This window comes from Rhinolophus hipposideros (genome assembly GCF_964194185.1).
Source record: "Rhinolophus hipposideros genome assembly, chromosome: 21".
Lineage (NCBI taxonomy): Eukaryota > Metazoa > Chordata > Mammalia > Chiroptera > Rhinolophidae > Rhinolophus > Rhinolophus hipposideros.
Genome location: NC_138067.1, coordinates 10,167,831 through 10,187,154, shown reverse-complemented (window position 1 = coordinate 10,187,154; position 19,324 = coordinate 10,167,831). Strand labels below are relative to the sequence as shown.

General features: G+C 56.0%; 1 protein-coding gene across 4 annotated transcripts in view; it reads right to left on the bottom strand.

The window, feature by feature from the left end:
- ADGRG1 (adhesion G protein-coupled receptor G1) overlaps positions 1-18,800 on the bottom strand; it is a 38,341-nt gene extending 19,541 nt beyond the window's left edge. Inside the window, exons 1-2 of one of the 4 annotated variants that reach the window (XM_081031329.1) lie at positions 18,720-18,781; positions 12,704-12,757 (exon numbers count right to left, since the gene is read on the bottom strand). The gene's annotated coding sequence lies outside the window, so the exon portion shown is untranslated. Of the gene's footprint in view, positions 1-2,058; positions 2,086-10,171; positions 10,733-12,703; positions 12,758-18,719 lie in introns of those variants that run through there. The other 3 variants (XM_081031328.1, XM_081031330.1, XM_081031327.1) reach the window with 3 other exon arrangements.
- Between the last annotated feature and the right edge of the window lie 524 nt (positions 18,801-19,324).

The following is a 19,324-nucleotide window of genomic DNA, read 5'->3' as shown; positions in this document are numbered from 1 at the left end:
ACTGAGAATCAAAGCCTCTTAGAATTTTGGAGCAGACTGAGGAGACTCAGACCCTAACGAGGGAGGAGGGATTTGGGGGGGTCTCAGATCTGACCCAGTCTGGCGTGGTGCTCGGGCACCGGGGTTTTTCATAAGCAGTCCGGGGACTGGCTGCCAGTCCTGGTCAGCTCCACGCTCCTAGGCCAGTCTGCAACCCACGGCCTAGTCTCCCCCAGCCCTTTCCTCATGAAGCCGCTGAGGCTGGACTCCAGGGCCCCAGGGCACACACCAGTCAGCACCTGCCTGGGAAATGCCCACTCCCAGAGCAGGGTGGCTGGAGTCAGACACACAAGGTCCAGAACTAGCTCTGCAGCTAACTGTCTCTGGGGCCTTTAGGCTAGTCTGTCCCCTGTCTGGGTCTTCGTTTCCTCTTCTGTTGAATGGGTAACTATGATTCCTGCCCCCCACCTGCATTCTCCATAGCCCAGGGCCTTCAAAGCCTTACGGAAAGGCAGGGCTGACCTCTCAGCTGGCAGCAGGGACAGAGGGTGCTGGACCGTCTCCCTCTCCCTCCTGGCCAGACTCCTGTCTCTGTCAGACAGCAGGCAGACCTCAGCTGTCTGGCTGAAGTTCCCCTTCCCCAGTGTGTCTACATTGTCAAAGGCCAGGCCCATAGGGTCAGCCCAGTTACCTCCCTGCTTGCTTTCTGGGGGCTGCAGTTCAGCAGCCCTGGGCCTGGCAGAGTGCCTGTCTTTGGAGTAGAGAACCCTAGTGTTCCCAAGGTCAGCCACCAGCCCTCCCTCTCTTTTCTCCTCCTCCGCGTCCCTGATGCCTGGCTGAGGGGCAGACAAGGCCCACAGCCAAGCATCCTCCCCCACAACGGCTGAAGGCCTGGGCCAGGCTAGGGCTCAAGTCCCAGAACACTGTGCCTGGAGCCCCCTCCGGGGAATGGCAGACCAGGATCTCATCGCAGCTCACTGAGCACACAGCACAGCTTCCCCAGGTCCTCCGCCGCTGTTTGCACACCCATGGGCAGGGGCCTCGTTACCTCCAGTCACACAGCTAACATTAATTAAGCTCTGTGAAAATGCAAGACTTGATTCCAAGCTCTTACACAAGCTGACACACTTAATTCTCCCCTAACCTATGAGACAAGTACAATTATGCCCATTTAGCAAATAAGGAAACTGAGGCCCTTGAAGGTCCAGTTACCTGCCCGAGACCATCCAGCTAGCAAGAGGTGGAGACTAGATGCCACCCGAGAGCCCAGCTCCAGAACTCTTGCCCTTGATTTTGCTGCCTGTTTCCCTTGACCTTACCTGACTGTAAAGAACTTCTCTTTAAAATCCACAGTAAAAGATGCTTCAAAAAATGTGTTTCCTTGGGGTTAGCTGAAGACCCCCCACCCAGGGCCCTGGTCCTGGGGGCTGTGCGAACCGCCCAGGTGAACCCATCCCAGCTCCACTCCTACACCCTCAATCATCCACAGGCCGTGGCCCCTACCTCCCAATACTGCTCAGAGGCTTGTCTTTGAGCGTGGGGTGCAGCCCAGAGACCAAAACTAATTTTTAGATGGAGTATGACTGAAGGGAGGGGTGTAGGGTGTGAGGACCTCACCCCAACCACTTCCTCGCTGTTCTTGATGCTAATTGACCAATTCCCCTTACAGTAGTGTCATGACTCGCTCGGGAGCCTCAGTGCCACCCCAGCCCTAGCCCCTCCCCACTTATCAGCTCCATTCTCCGTGTTGAGGAGAAGGGAGAGGAGGGAAATGATGGAGGGGGGATAGAGGAAAGAGGAGTAAGATAGAGGGGGAGGGAGAAAGGGAAAAGGGGAGAGGGAACAGGGATGGGGAAGGAGGAAAGAGGGGAAGAGAAAGAAGGGGAAGGGGGAGGAATAGGGGGGATAGAGGAAAGAGGAGAGGGAGAGAGAAAGATAGAGGGGGGGTGATGGAGGAGGAGGGAAGGGGTGAAGAAGGGAAAAGGAAGAAAGGATGGGATGGGGGGTGGGGGGGAGGAGAGGGGAGTGAGAGGGATGGAGGGAGAAGGGGAGGAAGGATGCAGGGGGGAAGAACCCTACCTGGACTCCTCCATGGCTTCAACGGAACTATAAATACAGAAAGAGCGCGAATGAATGAGGGAAGGGTTAGCCTTGTTTGCAGGCTGCAGCCCACTGGGGTGCTGGTCAGTTTCTCCCCAGTTCAAGAGGCCAGAGGGGGACTTTGGAACCCAGCTTCCTCAGCCCCTGCCCCCTCACCCTCATGGAGCTTCAAACAAAGGGGGCAGCCAAGGAAGATGTGCTTCAAGCCGCCAGCCCGCCAGCCAGCCAGCTCGGGAGAAGGGGCGCAGGTGACAACAGCCCCTGGCAACCGTTCCCCTGGCAACCGTTGGCAGCTTCAGGAACTACGTCACTGCTTGGCTCCAACCCAGCATAGCACAGCCCCCGAACTTGTCCAGTACCCTAGTCCCCCAACTCAGTGTTGGCCTGGCCAGTCTGGGAGCTGGCAAGAGGAAGGGCAGGATTTAGGACAGTAGGTTATGGGGAGCACTTGCCAGTCTAAGCTTGTCAACATTGAGTTGAAATCCAAATATTTTTAGAACCCATTGGTGTCTACCCCTGTGACCAAAAGTACCTATTGTCAGCTCCATTTGCCCCTAGAGGTTGCCAGCCTTGGCCTCAAGCCAGGCTGGACACCTCTCTAACCTATACCATTGACTGCCATGAGCACAGAATGTGCACCATACTTTCCTGGAAGCTTCTTAGGGGGCCACCTCCTCCAGGAAGCCTTCCCAGATTGCCAAAGCCCATCAAGAATTCTGAGTGAGTCCTGGAACTGGGGATTTGCCCTGGTTTTCTCCAGAGCTCCCTGGGGGCCAAGAGTGGGTCAGACCCTGTTCTCCATATACCAGTCCCGGGAGGGAGTGAAATGGAGGCAAAGTTTCTGAAACCCCTTCTGTGTACCAAGTACTACACTGGGCATTTTGGAGATCTACTTCCACTACTCTTCAAGGGTAGCCCTGTTGAACAGACGGGGAAACAGGGACTCAAGGAGGTAATGTGACTTGCTCAAGGCCATCTAACTGGTAGGGGAGGGATATGAAGTTGAAACCAAGATCTCCGAGACATGAAGACATCAAGACCAAGTGTCCATCTGATGCGTGACTAATCCTGGCCCCCATCCAATGCACATCCAAATTTTATTTGATCACCTCCAGTGACAGAGAGCTCACTTCCTCCCCAGAGGACACATCCCTTTGACCTCTAAAAAGTCCCATTGACTCAAAGGGAAAAGAACCTCAGAGCCATGGATTGGCCTCCCTGTGCCAGACAGGGTACAGAAGAGGACTGGGGAGGGGAGATGCCTCCCCCAAAGGCCTCCAAACCAGCAGCAGATCAGGGGACAGAGTGGGCTGCTCAGGGGACTAAGGGCCCAGGTTCTCAGCCAAGCAGCTACAAGCACTTTCCCAGAACAAGTGGGCAAACCCCTTGGCCATCACACTCCAAGGGGATAGAGGGGCTTTGGGAAGGTTTCTGGCAGAGACCATGGGAAAGACAGCAGGGGATCGGGGCCATGGGGCTGGAGTGCCCCTGCATCCCCACACCTCCTCCCCCTACCAATGGACCAGAGCCAGGAGGCGCTTCAGTCAGGAGGTGGCTATTGTCTTTCTGCTGGCCCAGAGCTGTGTTCCATTCAGGCACTATTTTTGGCCCCCGGAGGAAGAGGAAAAGAAAGCAAAGAAAGGAGTTGCTGTTCTCGAAGGAACCTTGGCCTGGAAACGATTTCAGAGCCTGCAGGGCCAGAGAAGGCAGTCACTGTGGGATCAAAAGATCCTGAGCTTAACGGGAGCTGGCAGGGGGCTGGGGTTCGAGGGAGCCAGAGGAGGGCACAGATGGGGCAGCCCTGGCCTTTTGCACACACTTGTTACCCACTAATAGTAGCGACATGCAGAGAAAGAGGCTCAGCATCCTGGGTCCCACCCACAGTCGCTAAGCACTTGTCACAATAAAAATACCTACAATAGCTCATAGTTCATTGCTGCCCAGAGCCCAGGTCTCTGACTGACAATCCTCACTTAACAGTGCTGACCAGAGTGGAGGTGGGGGACCAGATGACGAGGCTCATGTTATATGTCAGATACCTGAGGCTCGGGTAGCAGCATGACTGCCAGAAAAACAAGCCTGTGACCCCCGCCCAATCCCTCCACCTTCTGCCGACCCACCAACTCCATTGTGGTAGCCTTCTTTCTATCCTCAGCGGGGTGGACATGCAGGTCCAAGAGGCTCACAGCCCAGCAACAGGGGCCAGGTCTTCTCACACCTACACTCCCGTCCTGCCTAGACAGCAGTTACTGCAGCTTCTGACTCTGGTTCCCCAAAACCAGGGTGGGGAACTCCCAGGCAGGCTGGCACCTGCTGCAGGGTCTCCGTGGTATAGCAGACACGGTCACGGGCATAGGATAAGTACAGCTTTGAGAAAACCACATGAGGATTCCTTCCGGCCCTGCCCACTGCAGCAACTCCTGAAAGGTGATGGCATATGCAGGTGTGTGGAAGGGGGACGTGCCACATGGTCAGGAGCACTCGTACCCAAGTGCAGGCCTATTGCATCAAGGGGCAGCATCAGCTCCCTGATAATTTGGGAGGCGGGTGTTCCCCCTTCCTGACTCCTCCCTCAGACTTTCCTGCCACACTCTGGTCCTGTTCCCCTGGGGCCCTCTCTCCCTTTATGCCTCCCATCCAGCTCTCTAAGCTATTAGCAGGCTAGTAGGAGCCCCTGGAGATGCAATCAGGTGACACTAATGATGAAAGTCCAGGCGTGGTGACAGGCAAGGCTACAGAGAGTGTTTCTAAATGGAGGTACCACCTACCCACAAACCTCACCTGATGCCGCTAGAATGAACTGTCAGGGAGTTAATGTCTGGGAAGAATGTGGGAATTGGCTGGCTCTTTGCCCCATGGCCAGAAAAGTTCAGGGCTGGAAGGGGCCATGAAGAACCCCGCATGATGCCCAGATTTCTTCTACAGCTTCCCTGCCAAACTTAAACACCTGTAGGGACAGTGAACTCACTACCTCAACTGAGAACACCACCTGTGGTGCCAAGGGGAAAGGTCAAGGCTCGAAGGCAGGAGATCCGGATTCAGGCCCCCAGGGCCCTGACTGGCCTGGGGATCTCCAACCTGCTTCCTCTCCTGTGAAATAAGTAAGAATTTAAATCTCCAAGGACCAACAGAACCTGGCACTGCATGAGGGTCTTTATAGGCAGTGAAGCGGTATATACCAGCCAGGGGTGGGAAGCTGGGTTATGAGTTGCCTCAAGGGTTTGACACACGCTCAGCTGGTGACACAACCAGAGAAGCAGGGGGCAGAGGACGCCAGGCCAAGCATGACTCAGCCACCCTAGCCAGTACATCCCTTACATTTGTCACCATCAAGGCAGGTGGGTCTGGGCAGTTGTCCCCCGGCCACAGGCTCAGAGACCCAGGCTGCCAGCCATGGAGCCACACCCTGAGGGCCAGAGTTGGCCAGGGAGCCAGAAGGGGTCAGCTGACCGACATAGCCCCCAAGGGCCAAGGGAACTCAGCCCAGCAGAGAAGTGGCCGCAGAAAGCTGTCCCCAGAAACCAGCCCAGCTTGAACTCGGGCCTCCCCTGCCAGCCCAGGACAATGGCCCAGCCACTCAGGCCTTGGGCCTAAGGGAGTAGGAGGGAGCCCCAGACTTGGACAATAACTCAGGCCAGCAGATCAAGACCCTATTGGATGGGGAGTCCATGGGACAGGCTCTCTGGTGCCTTTCCCAGTGACATCCTGGGAGGACAGGGCCATTACTCAGGGATAAACTCACTACTGCTCTTGAAGAGGAGGGCTTGGGGGTGACCCAGAACAATGGCAATGACGACGTCACTTATGGATGGTGTGCCAGGCACTATATTTAGCACTTAGCCCTCTCAAAGGCATTATCACCCTCATTTTAAAGGTAATGAAAACAAGGCACAGAGAGGCTAATGCACCTTTCCAAGTTCACACAGCTGATGGAATTGGGGCAGAACCAAGCAACCTCAGAGCTCCCCACCTCATGCTGCCTCTCCCAGGGGGACAGCTGTGTTGGGCAATGGAGGAGCAAAGGTCGGGGAGAGCTGGGGAAGGCTCTATTGCCTAGGGGCCCCTACAGTGTGTGGGTGTCTCAGTTCACCCCCATAGGGTCTCGTTTAGATATCAGAGATTCAGGTCTCTTCATTCCCATTCTATAGCCTAAGTAATGAGGCTTAGAGAAATTAAGTTGCTTGCTCAAGGTCACTTTTCAAGGACTTAAATTTAGTTCTAATTCAACCACTGCAAAACCCTGAAGGCAAAACCTTCAGCTGAGGTTTAGGGAAGAACCTCTCGAAGGCAGATAGTGTGCTAAGTCAATATACACTTTGCAACCATTTATTATCGCACATTCCAGCAACAACCCTGCCAGGATTGGTACTGTCATCTCCATGTGTAGGTAAGGGTGCTGCACTCCAGGAGGTTGTGACCGTGGGCAGCAGGGTCCCCAAAGTCTGGGCTTTCCCTGGTGGCCCTACAAACGCAAGGCCAGGGCTTCTGGGAGGAAGAAGGCAGAGCTCTGCCCGAGGACAGAAGGGAGGGGTCTGAGAGAGGCAGAGGCAGCGCTAGTCTCTCACTGTTGCTCGTTAGGAGTTCCATTAAGTGGCCCTGAGTCTGGGGAGCCACACTGGAGCCATTAGCTACAAAACCTCCTGCCTTTTAGGGGCCCGAAGCTGATCTGGCTCCCGGACAGTGAGGCCCCCACCCCTGGCCATCTCCCTCTAATGCAGAAGCCTGTCCAGTCATTCCTGGAAGCTCTGCCAGCTCCTCCGAGTCTCAGCTTTTATCTTTGCCTGCCTGGAACTGCCAAGCGCACCACAAACTGCCTGAGCCTGAGCCCCTGCCAGCCCAGGAGCCTGGCACCCACCTCGCTGCCCACCTCTTGCCAAAGCACAACTCAGGCTTGAGGGGGGGGTCCTCCTGGAGCCCAAGTGGCCCCAGCTCTCCCAGGGGAGAGACAGAAGTAAGTCCCCCCGAGGTATTACAGGATATCCTTGGACCTCAGTGCACCCATCTGCCCAATGGGAAATCATGAGAAGACTAACACGTACGCAGGCCAGGCCCTCTTCTAAACACTTGGCTGCAATAACCCCTTAATCCTCACAGCTCCCCCACACCCCACCTCTCACATGTAGATACTATTGTTATCCACTTTTCCAGATGAGGAAACTGAGGCAGACACCCAAGTTCACACAACCAGAGAGAAACAAAGGGCACTTGCTGTCTCTGGGGTTCCTAGAGGATTTGGGCAGCCTCACGGATGGGGTTGGAGACAAGGGCACCCAGCACAGAACCTGGCCTGCTGAGGAGCCCTGTCCCCACCGAGGGGACTCCGGAGCCCCAGAGATGCGAGGTCACTCACAGGAAAGCCTCCTGCACCTCTGTGTCCTCACCTCTCAGTGGGCTCAGCGTGAACACCTGCCTCACAGGAATAAAGACGCATGCAAAGCGCTGAGCCCAGGCCCGGCAGGGTGTGAGGGCAGGGAAGGTCCCGGGTTGTTCTAGTCCAGGCCGAGCCACCAGGGAACAGAGAGTTTAGGGCTTAAAGGAGCCTAGGAGGTGCCTCAGCCCACCTGTGCCAGGGCAGGCTGGTACTGAGCAGGGGTCAGAAAACGTGTCCCAAGCTCCTCCCCACAACGTCCCCTTTCCCCAGCAGCCCATGCCTGACCCCACAATCTGTAGGCCTCCCAGAGGGCCTCAGGAACTCCTGATGGGGTGCCAGGACCAAAAAGGCAGAGGGTAAGCCTGGGAAGGCTGAGCCTAGCCAGGGCCCTGTTTGAGAGACCCCTTTGTGCCAGCTCTGCCCTGCCCCCTACTTGCCATCTGCCTGCTTCCTGGGGTCCTAGTCTCCCCAGCTGCCAGGTTTGCTCACGTGATGTCCCATCTGCTGTGAGTCAGAAGGCAGGGTCCCCAGGGCCACCCTGGGTTGGGGTGCTGAGCCTGCTCGAGCTCTGGTTCGGTGGGGAGGGGCGGCACCGGGTTTGGGGCTATGTTGCCAGATTTCCCCCCTCTACCACCTGCACCCCTGACTCCACCGTGCTATGTAGAAGCTAACCCACATCTCTGAAAGGGCACAGCTCCCACCACCCACACACTCCCCGCCAAGCATGAGCCTTGTGCCCTACAGCTCGGACCTGGGGCAGCCAGACCAGCCCCACACCACGAGCCCTACCCCCATTCCTGCTGGGGTCACAGCCTGGCCACTAGCTCCAGTGCTGCCCAAGAGCTCCCACCATCCCTTCTCCTACAGAGCAGATTCGAACCTGCCAGCCTGCCACTCCAGGCCCCATAAAATGACCTGTGCCAGTGCTATCACCTGCCCCATTCCCTCAGGCTCTCACCATTCTCAAACCTTTTCCTACACAGTTTCCTCTGCCAGGATCTCCGCACCCCGTACCCCATCCTCACACATACATTTCAAACCCTCCCGTCCCTCTTTCCCAGTCCCCAGACCCAGACTAGATGTCTTCTGCTGAGCTTCCCAGTCTCAGGTCATAAAGTTCTCTTTGCCTGTACCAGCCAGCTTATGTCGCTCCTCAGCCTCAGGTCCTAACTGTCTTGTATGTGCCCTTGACAAGATGGGGGTGTCCCAGCCAGGCTGACGCACCCCTGCCCGGGGCCCCAGAGGCAACCTGTCACTCAGGCCCCAGGACCATGGAGGCAGGGTGGTTATCATTACACCTGCATACCCACTTTGTATCTGAAACAACTAAGACCCAGAGAGAGGGGCAAGTAAGGTGGCCACAGTGCTGCTGTGACCAAGGCAGGTCTGGGTCTCAGACCCTGTTGTCCCTGCAGCAAAGCAGGAGCAGGTTTGGCCCCAAGAGCTAGTCTCACCCCTAGACTCCCAGCCCCTCTCCGGCAGGGACCCTGGCCAACGTAGCAGCCTGCGGCTCTCACTGACCGAAGATACTTCTTCCCAGCCAAACTGCAACCCCAAGGCACCAACCCTCAGCCCACAGGAAGGGGACAGGGGGTCTGGCTCTGGATCTGGATGACCCGTGGGCTCTAAGATACCTTATTTGTCTCATTCACTGATGTGTGTCCCCCATCCTTAGGACAGTACCAGCTACACAGTAGGCACTCGATAAATTATACGTATAACTTCCTTGGCCCTCTGGAACCACAAAGGCTATTCCTACCCACCCCACCTCCCCAGGCCAGAGCTTCTCCAGGCAAAGTGGGGGTGGGATGGTGATGAGGGGGCAGGATGAGTGGGGCCCTGCCTGGACTTATGTCCCCCCAACCCTCCTTAGTAAAATGATCACCAGCTCCCTCCCATGGGGCCCTGGGAGACCCCCAACTCAGCACCACAGGAAAGAGGCTGGTTGGGGAGGAGGGGAAGATAGAAACTATCAGTTCCCCCCACACACACCCCCAGTGGAACAAGGTAGGCACTGCGGCAGCCCCCAGGTAGGAAGGCCCTATCAGTGCCAAGCAGACAGAAGCCCTGAGGTCTGGTGGTTAGCAGGCAGGGCACTCTCCACTCTCCAGCCCTCAGCCTCTGCTCCCCCATCTATCTGCCCCTGGTTCCCAAGACCTTCTGTCACCCCAGGTCCCCCAGCCCTATGTTCAGTCCCCCCAGCGGAGACCATCTCCTCTCAAAGGTGGCCTGTGGAAAAAGAGAGCGAGTCCCTGGCTCACCTGGGGGCTCCGGACTCAAACCCAGGGCAGCTGCAAGAGAAGCTGCTCTCAAAAGCCCCCTGTAACAGCCTCTCCTCCCTGAGGCTCTCCATCTCCAGACTTGTTGTGTGACCTCAGGTAAGCCACCTGCCCTCTCAGAGCCTTGGTTTCCCCATCTGTACAGGACTGAACAGTAATCCCACCGCCCAGGGAGCAGAGCTCACTGTGCCCAGTGACTATCCCACTCAGTCTCAATTTCCCCAGCTAACAAATGACTAATGGTTTTGAGAGCTTTTATCCTCTTGGTCTCATGCCCTTCCCAGGTATCTCCCTAACTCTACCCCTAACTCTAGAGACTCCCCACAGCAATGCTCATGTGGACTAGCTCCCACTGAGACCCCAAGGCTTCCCAACTCCCTGGTCTACCACCCCACCCTCTGCCACACACCCACCCGTCCCTCTTCCCTCCTTGATCTGGTACCTGGTGCCAGGCCGAGGGTCCCTCGGAGGGCCAGGCAGCTGAACCACCTTTCCAGATCCACCTCCAAGGTTTAACCTGCCAGCGTGGTCCTGCTGCCGGGGGAGCTGGCGTGTGTGTGGCCAGCTCCCAACCCCTCTCCTGCGCAGGGAAGGGCAGGCAGCCAGTGTGGAGCCAGGGGGAGGGGCTGGGGTGTGTTTGGTGGGGGGACGCCCCCCTCCTGCCCCAGATGAGCTCCTCCCTCCTCCCTAGCTCTGCTGGGGATGACGAGACCATACGTGAGTCACTGATTTCTCAGAGGGAGGCTGGGAGGGGGCAGGGCTGAGAGCTGAGGCAGCGACCTGGGGGATGTCCGTGACTCAGCACTGGGCAAGGGGGCACCTCAGGCTCGTTCCCCGCACCATCCAGGCAGACAGGTGCCAGACTTCACAGATAGACGCCAGACAGGAGATAACTGCCTATTCGCCCTCCATCTGACGCATCTCCAGGGCTCCTTTCTCCAAAGTTCCCACAGAGACCACGGTTGCTACAGCAACCGTTCGCTTTGATGCTGCCCCCACCCCCAGGCCCAGGCGACAACTGCCCCTTCCTGATGGAGAGTCCAGCCTCCTTGGCAGCAGACAGGAGCTGCGCGCTGACTGGCAGAGCGGAAAGCACGGAAGGCTCTCCGTGGGGAGGGGGGTGTCCAGTGCCTGGCAGGCGGCCAGCCAGTCCACAGCTGGCCACCTGAACGTAAATCCTCCCAGCAAAGGGAGTGTGTGCTCAATGCGCCCCACGCACACACAGTTTTAACATTCCAAGACTCAAGTTCTAGATTCTGAGACGTCAGGGGCTTCTGGAAATGGACTCCTTTAGTCTGTCTGCTGGCCCAAAGGGGAAACTGAAACCCAGGTGAGGAACCATTCCTGGTGGCTCCAAAAGGTCAGAGAGAAATTTGGAAATGGATAGATGTCCCCATGCCCTTTCTGGTCACTGGCCTCTGTCAGCAGCTTGCTCCCACTGCTGGGTTCTGGGAGTCAGGGGCTCAGGACCTTCCTGTCTTCCCTCATCCCTGCAATGTGGATAAATGATTGCCAAGTCACAGGGGCTGCCAGGATTTCATAACATAATGAGGGTAAATGATGATACCGTGTTTCGACCGAAAAAAAGACTTAGCGGGACAATCAGCTCTAATGTGTCTTTTGGAGCAAAAATTAACATAAGACCTGGTCTTATTTTACTATAATATAAAACCCGGTCTTATTAATTCTTGCTCCAAAAGACGCATTAGAGCTGATTGTCCAGCCTGGCCTTATTTTCTGGGAAACACAGTAGCATCAACAATAACAGTAATAATAACGATTACACTTACTGTCCATTTACTACATTCCAGACTCTTCCTTCACCCACTGCCATCGCCACAGGTCAGTGGTGAGGGGGAAATGGTTGCTCAGACCAGTGCCTGGCACTTGATGAGATCTCAAGAAACATGCACTATGAATGTGGCGATGAGGAAGGAGGAGAACAAGGAAGAGAAATGAAGCTCAGAGAAGGGAATTAACTTGCCTAAGGTCACACAGCTAGAAGTGACGAAGTTGGGACAGGAGCCCGGGAGGCCTGGCTCCACCCTGGCTCTCCTAACCACTCACGAATTCAGCTTCCCTAGACCTCTGGAGCGAGGTCTGGACACAGCACGTGCTCAGGGCACTGTAGGTCCCTTCTCTAAAAGAGGGGGCCTAGAAAAGTCACCTGATGCAGCATGAATGGAAGCTTTTGTAGGCAGCCTAAGAGGCCGGGGTTTGCTACAGGTGAAGGATAGCCCTCACCCGCCTGCATACATCAAGCTGCAGGGAATAAGAAGGGCAATAAAGTTACCCGGTGGGGTGCGGGGTAGCCCCCAGGTCAGAGCTTCCAGAAAGCAGCACTGTGCTCTCCAAGCGGTCAGCCCTGCTGTCCAGACTGTGGCTGAAGCTTGGGGAGGTCGGCTGCTCCCTCCCAGGGCCACAGTAGGCACCCCTTATTACCAGGGCAGAGGGGCCAGCCCACACTGGGAGCCAAGAAACAAGGGAGCGAAAGTGAGTTATTCAAGAAAGGATGGGAGTCCCTACATGCCGTCCCCAGGCACATGACCACCTCTAAGCCTGTTTCCCCAAGGTCTGCCCAGGGCTGGGCCACCTGCTCGTTGTGCTGGCGCAACTGTTCCCTGGGGTCCAGGCCAGCAGTGAAGCAATCCCCTCGCCCACTCCATCCACACACACCACAAAGGGTGCTGGCCAGCAGGGCACAGATGGAGAGTTGGAGGCACCACTCTGCACATGGCAGGCAGGTCCTGGCGAGCTGGATGCCCAAACGAGGAATACAGAAACCCGGAGCCAGCTGCCACTCTGGCCGCATAGGAAAGGCCTTATGGGACAGCCTGGCCAGGACAGAAGTTGGCTTGCTAAGCTTTGACTGCCATTTCACCATTGGGCTTCTCAGAGACCTCCTATGTTCTGGGCATTGTGCCAGGCGGTAGGGCAGGGGTGGGGAGCAGGCCCAGCTCCGAGTTTAGCTTACATTGGGGTGATATCCGTGAGTCAGTTACTGGCACCATAGAGCTTTCAGAGGTCTCTGGAAGTCAAAGGAGAGAATCCAAATAAATTATGATTAATTACAATACTGCCTATCATTAGTACTACGAACAGGACTGAGAACAGCTGCTGTGTCCGTCGGGTTCACGGAGTAAGACATTCTGCTGTACGTGGGTCGTTCTCGTCTCATCCTCCCACCCCTGTGGGCAGGGCCCCACTGGATGTTAGACATACAGAGGCACTCAGCCAAGGCCACACAGTGGGTCTGTGGCTGGGCCTTCTGATATGTGCGCTCACTCTGACCAGCACCTACTAGGTGCCGGGTCCTTCAAATTTCTTCGTATTCATCACCCCCTCTGCTTCTTACAGCAGTCACTGTCCCTACGTCACAGAAGATGGACAGGCGCACAGAGAGGGTAAGGGGCTTGCCCACACCTTTCAGGGGCAGAGCCAGGGTTTAAACCGAGTGTATTGGCCCCAGAGCACTGGCTGAGTCTTGAAGGAGGGGTTCCAATGAACAGACCAGCGGGAACGGCATTCCAGGGGGAGGGAACAGCATCAGCAGAGGTGGAGAGGTGGGACAGGGGAGCCGTTCTTGGAAGGAAGTGGGATCGAATTAGGGGAGTAGGGGAAGATTCTGGAAGACTTTCAAAACATGGAGTTTGCTTTCGCTGGGGTTTCGTCCAAAGCACTTTCGTCTGAAGCCAGGAAAGGTGTTTGGTGGAGAGGGGTGTGGTCAGCACACAAAGTGTGACCCACGGACCTGCAAGGCCCAAGAGCTTGTTGGAAATACAGGATCTCAGGTGTGGCCCAGACCTGCTGATCTGAATCTGTATTTGAACAAGATGCCCAGGTGATTCCAGCATTGGTGAAAACAGAAGCCCTAATGTAGATTCCAGGGGCTTATATCAGCAATGGTGGGGTGGGACAGGTGGAGGGTCCAGCCAGGGCACTGGAGAAGATAGAGGCAGACGGAGGGGTTGGGGAGGAAACTTTGGATTGGAGAAGGGCTAGGATCTCCACCCCAAATATGCAGGTGAGGGGAAAAGATGTCAGAAAGCGCCCTGACGCATGGGGGCCACAGGATGGGGTGCAGATCTGGGAAGCAGGGAAGAGGCTGCCTTTAGGCTCAGTGAAATGGGGGTGCTCCTATGACATGTAGGGGAGCCTTTCAACAGGCAGTGGAAACACACTGCTGGGGTGAAGGGGTGAAGGGCTGGGGACCCCAAGCCCAGAGAAGGTCATGAGATTGCTGGCTGGTGACAGTGGCCAGAGACAGAGCAGGGGGTGCAGAAAGGCTTTTATTTTAAAGGATGGAGGTGAGGGCGCCATGCTGCTGCTGAGTGGTTAGAAGCCCAGGCTCTGAATTCAGGTCAACTGGCTTCTACTCCTGGCTCTGCCCCCTAGGTGACTGGCCATCTACCTTCTCTCCTGTCAAGTTGGGACAATAATAGCACCACCAGCAACACTGTGTTTCCACGAAAATAAGACCTAGTTGGACCATCAGCTCTAATGCGTCTTTTGGAGCAAAAATTACTATAAGACCCAGTCTTATATTACATTATATAAGACCTGGCATTATATGATACTATATGATATCATATGATATTGATATTGATACTATATGATGTTAAATGATATTATATATTATATTATATTAAAGACCGGGTCTTATAGTAAAATAAGTAATAGTAAAATAAGACCTGGTCTTATATTAATTTTTGCTCCACAAGATGCATTAGAGCTGATGGCCTGGCTAGGTCTTATTTTCTGGGAAACACAGTAATAAATGAGGCCACGTATGTAAAGCTCACAGCCACGGCAGCGATGAGCACCCTTGATATATCTGTGAGGGTTTTACTGTTCAGAGCAGCCTGTAAAGGAGACAGAGGTGGGGCTACCAGGGAGGTGGTAGGAGATCTGGGAGCATGTATGGACCCCAGGGACAAGAGAATGGGAGATCCACGGTTCCCACTGGGACAGAGGCCTGAGCAAGTGGGAGGATACAGCTTTGTTCCTGGAGGGTTCACCCTTCTCCGTCTCTAAGCCTCCAGCCAGGGCGGTGTGAGCCAGGCTTACACAAACGCGGAGCTGTGCCACCTGTGGGAAGGGTCACTCACGGGCACCACTGCCTCTTGGAGGTGAGTTTTTATTGGACAAGAGCAGCTCAAGTCCAGTCTTCTCTCCTTGTGAGCTGAGTGGCCTTGTAAATCATTGAGCACCCTACCTGGCACACAGTAGGTACTCAACAAACGTTAGCCAACATCATTATGATTATCATAAAGTCAACACAGAGCCCAGCACTCTGCATTTTGCAAAGCCCTTCATGTCCAAGATCTCTTCTACAAAACAATGATGATCGTTCCCATTTAACAGAGATGGAAACTGAGGCTCAGAGAGAAACTTTCCAAAGCTTCACAGCACATCAGCAGCAGAATCAGCACTCAAACCCATGTCCTGGGATCCATACCACATCTTTTCAGCCAATGCTCCCAGTCACCTCCCTATTCATTCCCGTGGGAAAGCCTAAGCCACAGGCACCGGGGTTGCGGGTTGGGAGGGGTGGGGGTGGGGATGGGCACCCATAGCCCCATGATAACACCATCTCTTGTCACACCCGCCCCAGGGCCCTGGGGGATGGCGTTGCCCATATGACTCAGCCACAGTCACAAAGGGAGCTGTGTGCCCTGTGCCCTAGGCCTGCCTCCCCCACCAGCCGCTCATCCCCCGGCTGGAGAAGAAGAAGGGAGCCTGACATATCCAAGATGTGGGGATAACGAGAGGAATTGTAGGTCATTAAAACGGGACAAGTTTAGTGGAGATTCAAGCCCAGGCTTGGAGCACAAGAGGTTGATGCAGCTCCAATGATGGAAATGAAAGGCCAGGCAAACAGGAGGGTAGAGACTGCCCAGGTGGAAGCCTGTTTTCTGAGACCTTATATGGAGCTCCAAGGATAGACTCAACCCCATTGGCTCCCTTGGAGGTGGGGCCCAGGCAGAGGCCCCACTCACATTTACCTGGATCAGGTTTCAAAAGCACTGGGGCTTATGGTCAGGAAAAAGACACTCCCTGATGCCAGCTGTGTTCCTGTGTCCCCACCTATCCCCAGCACAGACCTCTCCCTATCCCTCCCCCTGAAAACTTCAGACCCCGATTGAGTACTGAACCTGTGCACAGCAAATGACTTGCATTTTCTCCTACACCTTGCCGAGGAAGCATCGCCCCATTTGCTGGAGGAGGAGACTGAGGCTCAGAGAGGGGGCAAGGCCAGCCCAAGGTCACACAGGATTTGAGCCAGGATCTGACTTCAGGGCTGATTGCTTCCCCAGTACCTCTTTCCTGATTCTAGTGGCATCTTGACCACTTGCCAACAAGAGGTGACCTTGGGTCCGGCCCAGACAGGCAGGCAGACAGACATCACCCCACCACGGTCACCCTGTTCAGGTCCTGCTGGGAAGGAGGTTCTACAGGATACAGGCTCTTAGAGAGAGTTCTGACTAGCTGGGCCTCCAAGTGCCACCCTTGCTGACCTCCCCAGGAGGCAGGCATGCCTGGGTGCCCAGCTGCCTGAAATAGAAGGTAGACAGGGCAGCCGCCCCCACTTCCTAGGCATGACGGAATGTCTGACCTCAGGCCAGCCCCCCACATGCAGTTAGCATGGGGGTTGGGTTCAGCCAGAACACGCCTGGAAGGTCATTGCGACCATACTCCTACCTCCCAGGCTTCCGAAGGCCCGAGCCAGGTGCAAGGATGGGCCACCAAAGATGGGCCACAAGCCTCTCCCCACTCCCATTCCCATGCTGGCCAACCTGGGCTTCTCCTGCAGTGAGAAGCAGGTGGAGGGCTGTGCAGCCAGAGGCCTGGGTTCCTCAGGTGAGACCCTGGCCATCTGTGCATGTCAGGCCCCCTTTTGCAGCTCAGGGGATTAGAGCCAGGTGGACTCGGTGGTGCTTTCCCATTCAGCCTCTGGAGCCAGAAGTGCACTTGGGGAGTGGCAGCTGGCAGGACTGCTCTTCCCAAGGGGACACCAGGTGCCCTGCTCAGGCCTGGGGGAGACCCAGTGGTTGGGCCCTAGACTCCTCTCAGCATTGCCCCAAAGCCCTTAAAATAGCACAGCATGAGACCTGACATCAAATTGTCCAGATCCCAGCTGCCTGTGCCTCAGTACCTAAAGGTGTAAAAGGGAGACAGACAGGCTGAGGTGCTGCCACTATCTTAGGCTCCCTTTTAAATGCAAATCTCCCCAATGCAGGAAGCAGAAGAGGCTTCTAACCCCATAGGAGCCTCCCTTCCTGAACAGCAGGGCCCAGACAGACCATCCCTCCGGCCGCTGGTGTCTCCACAGTTGTGACCCTTCTGTCAGTGGTTCCCTCAGCCCTGGCCTGTGATGTTTGCGGGGCAGCTGCTCAGATGCCCAAGAGTTGAGCCAGGTGTCTGGTTGAGCAGTGGAGCATTGTCACTTCCAGGCCAAGGGAGGCACATAAGGCCCAGAGAGGTTTAGTGACTACCCACAGGCAGCACAGCGGTGTGCAGAGGTGGCAGGATTTGCTTCATCTTGAGGGTAACAATGTGCCATCCCACTTGATTGCCATGGAGTTCCCAGGGCCTAGGATCTTGACTTTAACCTCCCCATATGCGCCACTCCTACTCCCCCCCCCACACCCATTGGTGCCCAGTAAAGAACTGTGTTAAGGTGTGGGCTGCAGGAGACTCACCTCAGAAGTCATAAAGAGGGTGCCTCAGTTTCCTTACCTTAAAACTAGGGCTTCCACCACTTTTCTTTTGGTAAATAAAGAGCTGGAGTTGGGAGTACTTTGCGTAAAGCCCATAGAGCGCCCAGCCTCACCCTGGGAGACACCCCCCAATGCCACCCAGGAGCGCTGCCTTCTGCATGTCTGTCCCAGCAGCCAGGGTGCCCCCGGGGTCTCCTGCTAAGTGCTGGGGCGCAGGTGGTTCAGGAGGCGTAATGGAGCAAGGATGACAGTTACTTATTAGCAGGGAGGCCTAATTAACAGAGGAAACGTGGGGGGTACCCATTTTACTGCCCATATACCCCTAGGGAGCCAGGTTGTGGGAGCAGAGCTGGTCGGGTGCCAGGGCCCCCAAACTCCAGCCACCCACCTCTGTCTGGCTGACATGTGGAGCCAAGAGACTGGTTTTGCAAGGGTGGGAGCAGTGGGGGGAGGCTGGAGCTCAGGGTACGGCTGCTCCAGTCTCTGTTTTCAGACACTGCCTCTGCCCACCTCCCTAGTGGTAAATGCGGAATCAGCCCAGAGAAGGAAGGCCTTGCCCAGGTCCCACAGGAGACACTGGCCGGTCCAGGCCTTTTCCTCCATGATGGCTGCCCCGTCTTGGGGTGGCCTCATCACAGAGGCCTAGCCCAGAGAGAGCTAGCGGCCAGTCGGGAAACAGTTTGACTTTCACCTCTTGCAGCTCTCAGCCAAGACAGGAAGGGCTGTGCTGCTGGGTGAGGGGGCCGGGGAAAGGCGGAAGAATCCTGAGTTTGGCCCTATCCCTTCCACTCAGCTCAGCAGGAGAGGCTGCCTTCTTCCTCCTTGTCAAAAGTCAACAACCCAGGCCAACCTGCTCCCAAACCGGTTTACCATGGGCTCCCAGCAGGAAACAGGCGCTGGGCACTGGGGGACAAAGCAGGCAGAGACACTCAGTGCCTCCCCATCCAAGCACCAGGGGGCACAGCCTCAGCCTGGCTCTCACCTGTCTGCAGTCTCCTCATCTGGGCACTAAGAGCACACCCCAAACCCTGCCAGCTTCCCTCTGCCAAGATGATCACAGGAGTATGCCCAGCCCACACTCGGGGAGCAGCAAGGGGTAACCCTAGGAGATTCAGGGCCCCCAGATCAGCCTAAGCGCCCTGAGCAGGCTAAGGGCCAGGCCTCTCACATGCCTTCAGGGCATTGAACTAGACCTGTGGGCCAGGCTGGGAAGTCACACCTTGCTGACCTTTCCCACCCCGTCTCCCACCCTGACCAGCAGTTTCTTACCTCCTGTTCAGGCAGGCCCCTGGCTGGACTCTGCAGACGCTGCCTCCTCCCTTTCCACCTCCTCCCCTCCCACCGCCTCCCAGAGCTCACGGGCACCCAGTCTGAGCTTGTCTGGGCAGGTGTCTCCAGGTGAGGCTCCGCCTGCCCGTCTTGCCGTCTTGCCCCATTTCCGGCTGGCCCCACAGCCGTGGCTGCCGCCTCCCCCTCTCGTTCCTAGGTTTCCCTGAAGGAGCTGACCCGGCCCCTTGAATGCTTAGTGCTTCCCTCCCCTTGCCTCAGCCCTCCATGGTTTTTGGCACCTCTACCCAGGGACACATGGGCTATGGGCCTATGCAAGGCCCCTAGGTGAGCCTGGGGGAGTCATTGAATGTCTCTGAGCCTCAGTAGCAGGGCAGTTAGGGGGGTGCTGTTTGATGGAGAAATATTTTCCTGTGAGTCCCCAAATGATGTAGATGATGTTGGATCTGCCGGCAGTTTCTGGGTGTGGGCCGGGATCGTGTCTCGTGAAGCTGAAGAATGGAAACACGGACCAGGGAGAGGCAAAGAGTTTTAAAAAGAGGATAGTTTATTGAAAGCAAAGAGTCAGAGCTCTGGAGCAGGAGGGG